The sequence below is a fragment of the Parasteatoda tepidariorum genome, chromosome 3 (genome assembly GCF_982258835.1).
Source record: "Parasteatoda tepidariorum strain Cologne lab strain chromosome 3, Ptep-v5.0, whole genome shotgun sequence".
In the NCBI taxonomy this organism is placed as follows: domain Eukaryota; kingdom Metazoa; phylum Arthropoda; class Arachnida; order Araneae; family Theridiidae; genus Parasteatoda; species Parasteatoda tepidariorum.
This window is the reverse complement of record NC_141757.1, coordinates 57,243,467-57,258,856: the sequence shown is the minus strand read 5'-3', so window position 1 is coordinate 57,258,856 and position 15,390 is coordinate 57,243,467. Positions and strand designations below refer to the sequence as shown.

Sequence of the window (15,390 nt, the reverse complement as noted above, 5' to 3'; positions counted from 1 at the left end):
GGAGGGAAGTTTAGGCTTCCTTTTATAAAGTGATTGCATTTACAATGCGAATGAAACAAGAGTTGAATACTGCCCTTAAACGGGAAAAATCTTCGGCCTTAAAAATTATAAGGATTTATATTCTAAAGTACCTAGGAAAGAAAAAGTACCTCCATTGGTAGTTTTTCCTTACAGAAGAATTCGTTGAGATATTACAGAATCAGTCCCTGCTACATATTTCATTGGAAAAAGCTATTAATGAAATGAAACGATGACCGCAGCAACATTTTACAAATGTATTGCAAATGTTTCTTCCCATGGCTAATTAAAAATTCAATCAAATTCCATATTTTGCTTCTTCTGGATAGGTATAAATCTCATATCAATTTGATACTGAGCAAGTTTTTTTCCTCAAAACAAATTTTCTGGTTTAGTTTTCTACCTAATTCATGGAAATCGCTCGTTAGATCTTGAAAACAAAAGAATTGTAAAACAATATGTCTAGAAAATTTTACATCCATTTTAAAATAAGATTTAAGGCATCAACTGATGAAGTTAAAATGCTTTTATGAAATGCGATATTTTTCCATTCGATGTAGAAAACGTTGACTGTAACAAATGCTTGCAAAACAGACACCAAGAGTTAATGAGTAAGACAACTTATCAACAAAACACATGCTTCGAGAGTAATGATGCGCTATTTCTTCAGAAGCTTGAGAAGGAAATCTCACAAGTTATGTTGCAAATTTTTAAAGGAACATTGACAGAAAAGTTTAATCTCCCAAATATCCAATAGCCTGTGCTTTTCTCAATATTGAAGAATTTATTTCAAAAAGAACAATTGTATTATCAAATTTTGGCTCTGAAGCTGAGACAACTAACATTAATAATGAAAGTATCTTGAAAGCTGATTTTGAGATAAGTCCTCTTGAGGCATTGTTAGTTGCAAAAACAATTGGTTTCATACGTAACTACTAGATATAAGTCAATGAGAGATGGGTTTTACTCAAACTTCGAAACTCCTTTTTCTCATTTACTATCTAGTGAGGAATTCTGGAAATGGAACTGGAAAATCAAAAGAAATTTCGAAGATACATTTACATTGGCCAAAAATATGGAAGAAAGAGGAAGGTTAAATCAAAAGAAAAAGAAATAAATTACTCATGACGAAGCGAAAAAAAATACTTAAAAAGATTTTAAAAAAAGCTTAAAAAATATGGGGAAAAGAGTAAACAAAAAAATGATCGAATTATAATAATAATAAAAACATCATCGGATTACACAATGATAAACATTCATAATTTAGAACGGACTATTAAACTGTGAGAAAAAAATGAAAAACATTTTTTTTAAATTATGTATTCAAACATATTTTACTTTCCATTCCATGACTGAAAAAAAAGTAATATTTTCCACATTAACTATGGTTATATGTCGTAATTCCAAGAAAAATCTTGTTTTTGGACATTTGTGTGGCCTATGGATTCCTAACGAGCATCAAACATTCTCAAAATTAAGTGTTCATTCACTGGAAAATTTAGTGTTTCTTCACTGGTAAGAAGTGTTCCTTCTCTTGGTCATCTTACTACTTATTATTTAAACCACCAAAAGCTTAAAACAATATTATGTAAGTTATCTAACTTTTTTTTACATAATTTGCATTTAATAACAAATATGTCGACACCATCATTTAGCTAAAATTACAAATTTTGAAATTTTTATGATTTTTTTTTAAAGGCACGCTAAGCTTAAGTGTTCCTTCATTGTTTAGTTTACCCTATAAGATGTTGAGAAATGTGCGATGTTGTGAGAGATGTTTAAAAATGTTGACTACGTATTTTTATTAATATTTATAAAATATATATTCAAGAAATTGATAAATATTTTATTCCAAATCTATCCATACGTATGTATATTATTGAAATTGTATCAGTTATTGAAAAACAAAATATAAAAAATAATCACATTAAATAAGCACAATCTGGAGTATTCTATCAGAAGCACGCTTTTTTAAAACTAGACATTTGTTGAATAAAGTGTTTTTTATTCAAAATTCTTTACTAAATTGCAAATAAATTATAAAATGACTAAAAAAGAAACATCGTATTTTATAGTGTGAAAGAAATAAAAATAAAAAGATTAGCAAACGATTATTAGCGAAAAAAATATGAATGAAATTTTACGCTCCGCGCGCGAAGTCAAGTTCCTCCCAAGTTTATCACATTTTAATATTAATCGCCCCAATTAGTTATTTCTTTGTTGTCGCCAAATTATTTTTTTAAAAATAATTAATTTTAATTTTTCTCAGCTTCTAATAAATAAAAACAGTTGAAACTTTAGATTTTTCAATTGAAAAATATGTAGATTAATATGGTATAAAAAAATTCATACCTTATAATTCAATATTTTTTCATCCTCACTTTAATTAAATAATAAAAAATAATAAATAATTATTAAAAATTATTTTTTGCAGGAAATTATCTTTGGGTAAATGAGTTTTATGAGTGAGTGCAATTTTTTTTTGAATTGCTTCATTAGTTTTGAAAATATGACTGAAAACGCAAAAAGCGAAATTAACATTAAGGGGTACGAACTTTGAATCGCTCTCCTGACTAAACTATGGGGACCACATTTCCCAGATTGCGGCTACCCCCTATATTTTGAAGATAAGAAATCCAAATATGTAAAAAAAAAATGCATGTTTATTCAGAGAAAGTACGTTTTTGTGTCTGATTTCGTAACTTAATTAATAGTTAGCACTAATTAATTAGCATATTTGAAGCCACCCCCAGGAACCATTAAGATTGACACTTAATTCGTGAAAATCCGATCATTAGAACGAAAGTTATTCAGGGTGATTCGTTTTTTTTTTTGCGGACTGTACATCAGTGTTGCCAATTTTCGGCATCTCACAGAGTAGATTTTATCAATATATAAAAAAGTTATTCAAGATGCCCATTGTAGATCCATGTCTACACCAGTCTCTCTCCTCTCGTTTATATTAGGGAAAACGCTAATGAATAACCCATGCATCTATTGAGATTTTTAATTAGGCAAGTACATACAAGGTCTCTACTGATATATGTACATGTATGTGTATGAAATTGCAATGTATGTGCGTAATTATGAACACACAATGTAAAAGCGTATTTATGTAGAATGATCATACGATTCATGATTACAACTTAGCATATTGCACCTAAATCAGGGCTCGAAAAACCACCCGTCCGTCCGTCCTCGGCTGTCAAAAATTCCCCGCGGACAACGAATTTCTCGAATCCGACGTCGGCGCGGACGGCCATTTTCCCGTTAATATTAGTGATACATTTTCAATTTTTGTTATCTTACAAGAGTCTAGCGCCTCACTTCTTAAATGACCCTCTAATCTAGAAATACAGCAACATACTGCGCATGGTAGAATTGATGTTTTCTCTGTCTCCCGCACTGCAGCGGTTGAAAGGGACTTTTCAGCAATGAAATTAAAAAAAAAAAAAAAAAAAACATTACGTATTGGTTTTAAACGAGAAGCGTTAAACGCAATTATGAACATCTACCTAATGAAAAACCCCTTTCAAAGTTTTGTGCAGAAACCTCTGTAAATCATTAACGTCATATTTGATTCATTTTGAAAAAGGCAATACCCTCGGATAAATTGACATTCCAGACAACTTGACATTTGTCATTTAAATTATTTCATAAAAGAAATAAATTATTTCATAAAAGAAATAAATTATTTCATAAAAGAAATAAATTATTTTATAAAATAAATACTTGGTTCCTATTATAGTAACCTAGTATTCCTTTTATTACTGTATAATGCAATTCTAGTATTTGTAATCCTAGTAACTACTAATTCATTGTGCAATTTATATAAATGATAGTAATAAATAAGAGAAAAATATATTTTTATTTATTTAGAAGCGACGGGTTAGTTTCAAAGGAGGACGGGTACATTGTTGGACAAGCCGTCCTCGGGGACGGGTAAAAGTTTTGAGTTTTTTCGAGCCCTGACCTAAATCATTTAAAAAAGTTGCATATTTAAAATTCGATTTCTCGGGAACGATTCGACGATTTAGCTCAAATTTGGAAGATTGCCATGTAAAATTACATTATTTAAAGTTATATTGTACATAATTATCTTTGCATCTACATACGTATATCCACCCATATATTACATGTACATACATTTTATGTCTATACGTACATTTATGCATTGTACATGCATATATTGGATAGGAAAAAGGTAGTAAATCTTACCTTTTCAAGGCGATGAGTTCGATCAATGGCTGAAAATAAGTTGTTTGATATTGATTAATTTGTGACCGGTTAAACTAGCATCATTAAAGAAGCATCTGTTATGCATCAATATAGAAATTTAATGATTCATTTTGATAAAACATTTTTACAAGCAGCGAGGAATGATATGACTTCATCCTCAATCGAAGATATACAAAGCGAAGAGAACATTAAAGCATTAAATATAACATTTATATTTAATTAATATTTAGACCTTGAAAAGATACATGCGATGGCAGTCACATGACATGAGAGTTTAAGTTCTTAAAAACCACACTTCCTGGTTGTAAAATAAAGCTTCAGAGATCATTTTATCCAACAATATTGTATATAGGTACGTACAAACATAAATTGTACATTTGGACTTAAACATTGAACATACATATATTGCCCATACATGCATGGGACAAACATACAATGTACAGTAAGCGAAAAAAAAACTTTGAATAACTTATGATCTAATAAACGGGGTTTCGATCTAATAAGGACTCTAACTGAATGGCTCACGGAGATGGCGTCAAACGTGCTAATTAATTTGCGTTGACGATATTTTAAGTTACGAAATCAGACACGAAAATTTACTTTTTGTGAATAAATATGCCTTTTTTTAGACGGAAACCTTTTTTTAGATAGTCAGGAGAGAGATCGAAAGTTTCGATTCCTTAATCTTAATTTTTTATTTTTGAGCATTTAGCCATTTCTCGAGATATTTTTAAGAGAATTGAATTTTTTTCAACAGAATTATGAAATTAGCATACCCGAAGAAAAATCTAACCAAAAAGTAGGTTTTAATAACTATTTAATATTTTATTTAATAATAGGTGAAACAATTTTGATTTGTAAGAAATACAAGTTCTTAAATCATTTTAAAGAATGTGATTTCATATGGCAAAATTCAGAACTTTAGCGAAATCGCTCAAATTGTTCCAGAGAAATTTAATTTTTAAAAAGTCAAATATTTAAAAATTGCAAGCTTAATATAGTTTTTTAAAATATTTATTTAAAAAAAATTGAAACTCTTTGTTTTATTCTTTTGATACGTTTTAATCTCATAAGTATATCTCATAAGTATATATAAGTAAGTATAAGTAGTAAGTAAGTATATAAGTATGCCGGTAAAAATTAACGTTTCACGATTATCCTCACTCACTCTAAATGCTCATAATTATTTTAATTGTTATTTTTTTTAAAAATATACTTATCTGTTCTTTTTGCAATATTTTACTGCAATTGTCCAAAAGAGAAAAGATAGACATTTTATCATGCATTAAAAATTGTTATACAAATTCTTCAAGGAAATAAGGCGGTTTTATTCTAAGATGTTCCAGATATATTTTTTTCAATTTGATATCATATGACCTATTATTATTTTAGACAATTACAGAAAATGACTAGTAAGAACAGGGATATTGATAGAAAATATATGAGTGATTTTGAAAAGCAAAGAAAAATGAAGAAACGGAAATGAGCGAAACACTATAAAAAAAATTTCAAATAGGTTTAGCTAAGTCAACTAATTAACACTGACGTCTAACTCTACTAAATCTGATAATAAGGAACTTAAGTTTTCTTTAATCGAAAGGAAATTGCTAAAAAATAGCAAAAAATGCATCAGTTTCAAGATAATTAAAAACTAAAATAAAACAGACGAAGAAACATCATATCTACTTCAGAACTTCAGAGTTTTCAGAAGGTTTTGATTTCAGAATATTTTTAAAGTTTTACTTAAACATTTTCGAAACCCGTAATTATATTTAGATTCAATCAATTCCATTATTTACTTAATATGTTGGTTGCTTTTACAATATTATTGAAAGTAAAATGACAAAAGAGAAAGAAATGACACATTTTATTGGAAGAACTACACGAATTTTCAAACAATATTGTATTAAATAAACTATGCAAATGATATGAATTTATAAAATAATACATTCGTACTTGCGCTTTTCAAACTAAAATAAAATATTTAGATTGTTATAAAGAAATAGGATTCCTTACTATCAATTTTCAACATTTCTAGCAGTTCTTTTTAGTTTTCATTTCAACGAAAACCATAATTCGACTTATTTCATTTATGTTCAAATTATCTTTATACACAAAATGCAAATTCATAACAAGACTTCGAGCCCAGAAATGTGAATTCAACTGTTAGCTATAAAACCTAATATAAGATTATTAATGATAAAGCAATGAAAAAATGCCCTTTTTTTATTAAATATTTTCAAAATAAACCAGATTTTTTTATGTTAATACGTTCACAATTGTGTTTATATACTAAAGTTATAAAGTCAGTGTTAGGTTGAAAGGATGTTGATAATTTAGTCGAAAAAAATTGGAACTGCTAGTTTAATATATTTGATGAAACACTTTTAAAAAAAGAAGAGATAATTTAAACGAAATAATTGCAGAGAAATAATTGAAGAAACATCTCGTATACTTCTCGTATCGTTGATGAAGAAACAGGAAAAGATTTTTTTATCCAGATAATGGCATTAATCATTTAGGAACACGGCCGGAAATTATTAATAATAAATTAAAGATGGCAATTGTGTTTAACGGTGTAACCCATAGAGTTGATGGTGTAACCCCTATGGTGTAACCTCAACTTTATGGTGTAACACCACCAATAAAACATTGTTTTCCTAAAGACGTCAATAATCGGAGTTCAGAGCTGTGGTGGCTCAGGGGATAAATGAGGGGTCTCGAGTTCGAATTCCAGAGATGACTGGTCGACACGAATTCCGCACGGCTCGCATCGATCACAAAGCTGACTTAAGATATCCTCAATGGTAGACGAATTATGGGTTAAAAATACCCTGACCGATGCCAACCGTTGGAGGTTTTCGTGTTTTTCCTCTCCAAGTATCGCAAATACTGGTTAGTTCCCTCAAAAATTGCTCCAAATTTCTCCCAATACTTGATCCAGGAGTTCCCTTGTCTTCTGGATTGGGTTCAAAATTACAAGGCTAGATGTTGAATAATGGTAGTCATAGAGTCGGCTCTTCAACAACAGTTATAAAACAATCGAAGTTTCTCTGAATGCCATTATATCATAAAATTAAAAAACGGTGAACGTCAAGAGAATAAATGGTTGCTTTACTCAAAAAACTAAAAAGGGTAATGTTCTGGTGATATGCATGCAAATTGTTCTCAATTGGGATTACTTCGTTGTGTCTGAATGCACTTAAAGACTGGAAAAATTGAAGTTGTCGGCCACAAAGCCAAATGAGATCTAAAAACCATACGCAAGCGATGCAAAGCTTGTTGGAGTTGCAAGAAAGAATGAAATCAAATAATACAAATAATACTATTGAATAATACTATTGCGTTGAGGAAAACAAAAAAAACTTATAAGGAATGAAAAAACAACGTTTGAAAAATGTGTGGACGAATGGGTTTGGTAATTTTGTATTTGCCTGAACCATAATTTTGGTTTCAGGGGAAGTAGTGATGTTCTGTAAACACCGAATAATGGTAATTTTTTTGGGTTTTATTGAAATATTCACGAAATATGATCTAGTAATGAAACAGCATTTGGACAGCTTTATGACGACATCCTCACCGTTCTATTTGTCCCTTACGATTCAGGAACGAATTAATTTCGTTTTTAACTGAGGAATTCAAATTCCAGATTACACAGCTAGCAAATAATACGAAATATTTTACAACTTCATTAGATTGTACTCCAGGCGTAAGTCACCAAGTGCTCGCTTTTCAATGAAATCACCTGAGTTCGAATCCCAACGATGGTAGATCGAAGCGAGTTCCGCACCCGGCTCGCACCAACTACAGTGTTGACGAAAAATATCCTCAATGGTAGATGAATCATGGGTTAGAATTCTCTTGCTGCCTGGCTTAACACAGGGCTAAAGAGAATAGAAGGGCTGGTTCACTCCTTTGAAGTAGCTCTCGCCGCGCCAATCTTCCGATTTTCTCTAGTGACGTCACTTTGGCGCAAAGCTCGCACTTTTACTTCAAGAACGGAGCGTTCGGCCCTACTAGCTCTAACTAATATTGGAGCATTTCTTTTTGCGAGTTATTCTAAGACATTTTTTATTTTCTATAATGACTTTCCTCAGTTTTTGCAGTGAATTTACAAGAATTTAAAACTATTATCGAAATGCCAGTTTGCGCGATTGCAACTTGAAAAAATTTTGATATAAAAACAAAAGGAAAAAATATAATTTTCCGCGTGTTCCCTAAAGTAAATGAACAACTATGTAAAGAATGGATTCCGAAATGACGCAGTTAATATAAAACAGCAATGCGTTTATTCTGTCGTTAAGAACTTTTATAAAAATTCATTATATAAATATAAACCACCTCGTCACTTCAAAAAGAAAGGCAGGTGAAAAAAATTAAAAAATGGATGAAGTCAACGAAAATTAAAATGTAAATAAAAAGTATAAATAAAATACATAGTATATAGTTGGAGTTCTCCTAATTTCATAACATATTTTTTAATGTAGTTATTCTAAATATTTATGATTTTTTAAAAAAATTATATTCTCTTAAATTTAAATATCTATAAATTATATCATCGTAAATTTAAATATCTATAAACAATTGTAAAATTTCTAATGTCATTTTGAACCTAAATTATTATTTTGTTACAGTAATTAGCGTTTAAGGTTGATGATTCCTAATGATTAAGTATGAACAAATTGCTATTAACGGCATATTTTAAGATCAGGGATTCTAAATTTAACTCTACTTATTGTTATAAAAGAATATGTAGATAAAAAAAGTGTCGATATATGCTTTCATTTTTCTTAATAATTAAAGTTAAAACTGAACTTTTTAAAATAAAGTATTTATAGTGTCATTTTCGCCAACTAGTAAAACATTTTTATAAGTTTAAAATGGTATTTTTTTTAATATAATGGCCATGGAAGTTCTTTTGAACTATGTTTATGAACGGAAATAATGTGTTAATTACGTAAAGTTTGAAAGCTAATAACCAGAAAAGTCAAACTTATTTTTACAAAGAGAAAGATGCAAAGTTATAATATCTTTGCTTGCGATCTCCGAGATCTGTGAACACAATGACGTCATGAGGAGGGAAATCGTAGCTTCAGCTCTAAGAGCGGAGTGAACTAGCCCTTCTATTCTCTTTAGCCCTGGGCTTAACATGGGAGGTTTTCGTGGTTTTCCTCTCCATGTAACGCAAATGCAGGTTAGTTCCATCAAAAAGTTTTCTACAAAAGATAGTTTGTCCCAATACTTGATCAGAAGATCCCTTGGCTTCTGCGTTCCATAGAAAGTCGTAAACTCAGAATTGAGTCGGCTGCTCAACGCTGGTTATAATATAAAATAAACTTGAATCGGAATTTGTTAAAACTGCAAAATTTTAAAATGTTATCAATGAAATTGTCATTAGGCATTCAAAATAAGACAGCATAACTATTTATTTAAAAGAAATAATGTATAATTTACTTTTCTTCTACTCAAATAACTTTTTTGGACATATAGCGTAGCTACCACTACCACTATTAAATTCCGATGCATTGGAATATAAAACACGTTAACTCGATTCTTTCTTGGGGTAGCTTTTGATAAATGACGGTTGACACTGTTGGTAGCTTAGTCTCACACTGTTGATTTTAGGATGCGATCTGAACACGTCTGTCTCGATATGAACTCGCCTAGTTTGATGGATGGAACACAATGATAATTTGCCTTGCTATTTGAGACTGCGAAAGAGTCCTCACGCTGTTGCTACTCAGTCTCGATCATACTCAGAGGGGGCATGCACACACTAGACTGCTAATTGCAGTACAGAGGCAACTACGCTCACAACCGCGATCTTAGAACAGCTCTCACGAGCAGCACTTAATGATGATAGAGATTAACGGTGATCTTAGTACAGCTCTCCCGGCGTCTCGCAAAACAGCAATGAATCAATTAGTGATACCCGTTTATCTAATTCTATTCTAGATAAAATTTTGATGGTGGAGTAATGTAGCGCAATTACCACTACAATTATTCAATTACCATTCACTATTATAAGAGAAATGTTAACTCGATTTTATTTGAAGGTACCTTTTGATATTTGATTATTGTCGGCACAGTCATATTAATTCCTTAATTGTTGCGTTTTTAATTCTGTCTAAAATTAAAGTTTACAAATGAAAAGAACTTAATTTATATTCTATTGCTAGCAAAAAATGCTTGCAATGAACAACGATATTTTGAACAAAAATATTTCAACCTTTTTAATAAGGTTCTATAATTTTAAGTTAAGGGTTCATTTAATCTTCAATATCTTGACGTACGTCATAATATTAAAGTATCTTATATCATAATCTTAATATATCATAATCTTAAAATATCTTATACACCTCATATTTTCTGACGTGTATAAGATATTTTAAGAATTGAAGGTCAATGTTTTATAATCATTAAAAAGTATTTAAATCGATATTTCTTAACAACTATTCATTAAAACTTATGCCATCATCAATATTACATGTTAAAAAAAATTTTATATATGTAATTTCATATATATATAGATATATATATAGACACACGTGCCCAAACGGGACCCCGCAAATGATTTCTGCCTCAGGCCTCGCGTTTTGTTAGGCCGGCCTTGAGAGCTGTTTATTTAAGTAATTTTTGTAATTTTAAAAGTCATTTAAGTCAATTAAATTGATCTCAATATAAAAAAAAATCCTTTTGATTTAATGTGTAATAAATCGAAAGAAAAATTATATCAATATGAAGAAATCGTATAGTTACAGACTCTTGGTGTAATTATTCGGTGTCAAGGTCATGAAAAAATATTCGCTGCATTGTAGATTCTGAATCTCAGAGTAGTTACGTCATCGAAAATATTATAAATCAAATTGGCGCCTCGTCGCTTTGAAATGAAACAGTTGACCACGTGCTTTGAGGGAGTGGAATAAAACCAAAACAACATGATGTATTTGCAATCGAAGTCATTAATTTAAGGCGAACGTTCAACGTTGATTTCAAGGTTCTCTATGAGAAAATGATTTGTGGTTTTATTCCTAAAATTAAGGATAAGAAAAGATTTGAAATTAATTAAAATAAAATAAAACTTATTTTATTGATTGTCTTACAAACTGAAGCTGATTTCTTGATCGGTGCAAACATTGTAGGAAAATTATTAATAGGAAATTCTGTTCAATTACTGTCAGGTATAACGACCATGAAAATGAAAAGGGGTGTACTGTTTTTGAGAAAGAAAATTCGTGATATTCGTGAAAGAAAATTCGCGAGAAAAAATATAACATTGTTAGAACCTTGTCCGTGCATTCTATGAATATATCTCTAAAAGTAAACTGGGAACTTGAAATTTTAGAAGATTTTCCCGTATGGGCTATATTAATCCTTTCGCGCCGACTGTCACAAATACGTGCCAGCATAAAACCGTATCAATCAGGGTAAAAAGATAAAAACTGGTAATCAAAGTATTTCCTTAGCAGTTTATTTGTGGGCGGAGTTATAATTGTTTGATTTATTTAATTCACCATTACTTAGTTCAAAATAAAACTATTTAGTTATACTTTGAATTAACATTGATTATATATATATGATTAAACTAACAATAATTAAAGTAAAAGCAAAGTAAATCTGTCAAATTAGCAACGACTACATTTAAGTTACCGTTTTTTACTTAATTACAACTTGATTCTGATTTTGTACGAATGCTTTTCTGAATCACCCGTCCCCAAGGGGTTAAATAGAATTTCCAAGGAAGTATAACGTGAAGAATTTACCAACTAAAAGAGAATTAGTTTCGAAGAGTTAAAGAAAACGATTAATAGATAGCTTTTGAGGAATTTTTTCTACATTATCAGAATGTATTTAAAGATTGGGAGAGTTTAAATATTATTGAACATGTTCCAGGTTTCGAATTGGAAAAGGAATGTCTTTATTTATTCCATAAACCGGTATTTAAATTTAGAAAGCTTTACTAATAAAATTCGATTCGTTTTTGACGCTTCGGTCTCTGAGAAATAGCACGGGATACCTTCTTTAAATGGGTGTCTGTTAAAGGGAATTAATCTCATTAAGTTAATACCTAATATTCAAAATCGGTATAGAATAAATCTTATCGGTATAAGCAACAACAACTCATATTTTTGGGAGGGGGAAATTCCAAGTTTGCTGAATGAAACTCCCCATTTTCCGAAAATTTGACGCACATGGAAATATTCAGAAAATTCTTCTTTAATATAGACTGTGGAAATATCATGTTTTGATTAAATAAATCTCAAATAAAGACATTCTTTCAGCACTTTTCAACAAATAAGGGCATTTTTAGAAAGTTTGACGCACATATTTTAACTTGAAACCAGCTTTAAGAGGTTCGCTTTTTTCGAAAAGTTTTTAAAACATTCAAAAAGTGTCCGTTCTATTGATTCCTTAACATGAACTGTGGAAATATCACGCGATATGGAAAAATAATTTCATTTAAAGATATACTTTGAGGAATTTTGGACAAATATGGGCATTTTAAAAAAATTTGACACACATTGTTTAAAATTAAACTAGTTTTAAGAGTTTGACTCTTTTAAAAAATTCACAAAATGTCCGCTCTATTGCTTCTTTAATATAAACTGTGGAAATATCATGTTTTGATTAAATAAATCTCAAATAAAGACATTCTTGGGCACTTTTCAACAAATAGACAACATTTTTAGAAAGTTTGCACATATTTTAACATGAAACCAGTTTTAGGAGATTCGATCTTTCAAAAAAAGTTTTATAGTAAAAAAAATCTCATTTAAAGACATACTTTCAGGACGTTTCGATTAATATGTGCATTTCAGAAAATTTGACTAACATATTTTAACATGAAATCAGTTTTAAGAGATTCGCTCGTTTCAAAAAATTAAAAAAAAATTCATTAATTGTCCGTTCTATTGCTTCTTTATTATGGACTGTGAAAACATCATGTTTTGATTTCAAAAAAAATCTGAAAATGCCCATGTTTGTTCAAAAATGCTCAAAGAATGTCTTGAAACGAGAATTTTCGATAAATTTGGTCATTTTCAGAAAAAAAGGACCACATATTTTAACATGAAATTTGTTTTAAAAAATTCGATCTTTCTAAAAAATTTTAAAAAATACACAAATTGTCAGCACTATTGATTCCGGGGAAATATCATGTTTTGGTAAACAAAAATCTCGTTTAAAGACATCCTTTGAGCACTTTTGGAGAAATATGGGCTCGTTCAGAAAATTAGACACACGTGTGTCTAATCTTAAAAAATGTACATTTTTTAACATGTAAAGCGTTTGGCTCTTTTCAAAAATTCACAAATTGTCTGCTCTATTGCTTCCTTAATATGGACTGTGGAGATATCCCGTTATGGTATAAAAAATCTCATTCCTTGAGAATTTTTGAAGAAATACAGGCAGTTTCAGAAAATTTACTTGCTTTACAAATTCGGAAAATTCTAAATGAAATGTTCTTCGTTGGAAAATTTCATTCTTAAATAATATATACATAGATTATCCCTTCATTATTCCCTTTTAGAAGACATACTACACAACAAAATTCTATAATTATAAGATCTCGATATGAATTTCAATAGCTTTAAAGCAGAATAGCTGAATTCCAGTTGAAATTCTTCTTTCAAAATTAAAAAATGAAATTCTTCTTTCAAAATATTCAAAATCGGTATAGAATAAATCCTATCGGTATAAGCAACAACAACTCATATTTTTGGGAGGGGGAAATTCCAAGTTTGCTGAATGAAACTCCCCATTTTCCGAAAATTTGACGCACATGGAAATATTCAGAAAATTCTTCTTTAATATAGACTGTGGAAATATCATGTTTTGAAATGTGTCCGTTCTATTGATTCCTTAACATGAACTGTGGAAATATCACGCGATATGGAAAAATAATTTCATTTAAAGATATACTTTGAGGAATTTTGGACAAATATGGGCATTTTAAAAAAATTTGACACACATTGTTTAAAATTAAACTAGTTTTAAGAGTTTGACTCTTTTAAAAAATTCACAAAATGTCCGCTCTATTGCTTCTTTAATATAAACTGTGGAAATATCATGTTTTGATTAAATAAATCTCAAATAAAGACATTCTTTGAGCACTTTTCAACAAATAGACAACATTTTTAGAAAGTTTGCACATATTTTAACATGAAACCAGTTTTAGGAGATTCGATCTTTCAAAAAAAGTTTTATAGTAAAAAAAATCTCATTTAAAGACATACTTTCAGGACGTTTCGATTAATATGTGCATTTTCAGAAAATTTGACTAACATATTTTAACATGAAATCAGTTTTAAGAGATTCGCTCGTTTCAAAAAATTAAAAAAAAATTCATTAATTGTCCGTTCTATTGCTTCTTTATTATGGACTGTGAAAACATCATGTTTTGATTTCAAAAAAAATCTGAAAATGCCCATGTTTGTTCAAAAATGCTCAAAGAATGTCTTGAAACGAGAATTTTCGATAAATTTGGTCATTTTCAGAAAAAAAGGACCACATATTTTAACATGAAATTTGCTTTAAAAAATTCGATCTTTCTAAAAAATTTTAAAAAATACACAAATTGTCAGCACTATTGATTCCGGGGAAATATCATGTTTTGGTAAACAAAAATCTCGTTTAAAGACATCCTTTGAGCACTTTTGGAGAAATATGGGCTCGTTCAGAAAATTAGACACACGTGTGTCTAATCTTAAAAAATGTACATTTTTTAACATGTAAAGCGTTTGGCTCTTTTCAAAAATTCACAAATTGTCTGCTCTATTGCTTCCTTAATATGGACTGTGGAGATATCCCGTTATGGTATAAAAAATCTCATTCCTTGAGAATTTTTGAAGAAATAAAGGCAGTTTCAGAAAATTTACTTGCTTTACAAATTCGGAAAATTCTAAATGAAATGTTCTTCGTTGGAAAATTTCATTCTTAAATAATATATACATAGATTATCCCTTCATTATTCCCTTTTAGAAGACATACTACACAACAAAATTCTATAATTATAAGATCTCGATATGAATTTCAATAGCTTTAAAGCAGAATAGCTGAATTCCAGTTGAAATTCTTCTTTCAAAATTAAAAAATGAAATTCTTCTTTCAAAATATTCAAAATCGGTATAGAAT

The 15,390-nt window shown here is 29.7% G+C and overlaps 1 protein-coding gene across 1 annotated transcript in view; it reads right to left on the bottom strand.

Moving 5' to 3' along the window:
* Positions 1–4,332, bottom strand: part of LOC107438722 (organic cation transporter protein) — a 52,213-nt gene extending 47,881 nt beyond the window's left edge. Inside the window, exon 1 of the mRNA XM_087159362.1 lies at positions 4,237–4,332. The gene's annotated coding sequence lies outside the window, so the exon portion shown is untranslated. The remainder of the gene's footprint in view (positions 1–4,236) is intronic.
* Positions 4,333–15,390: the final 11,058 nt, after the last annotated feature.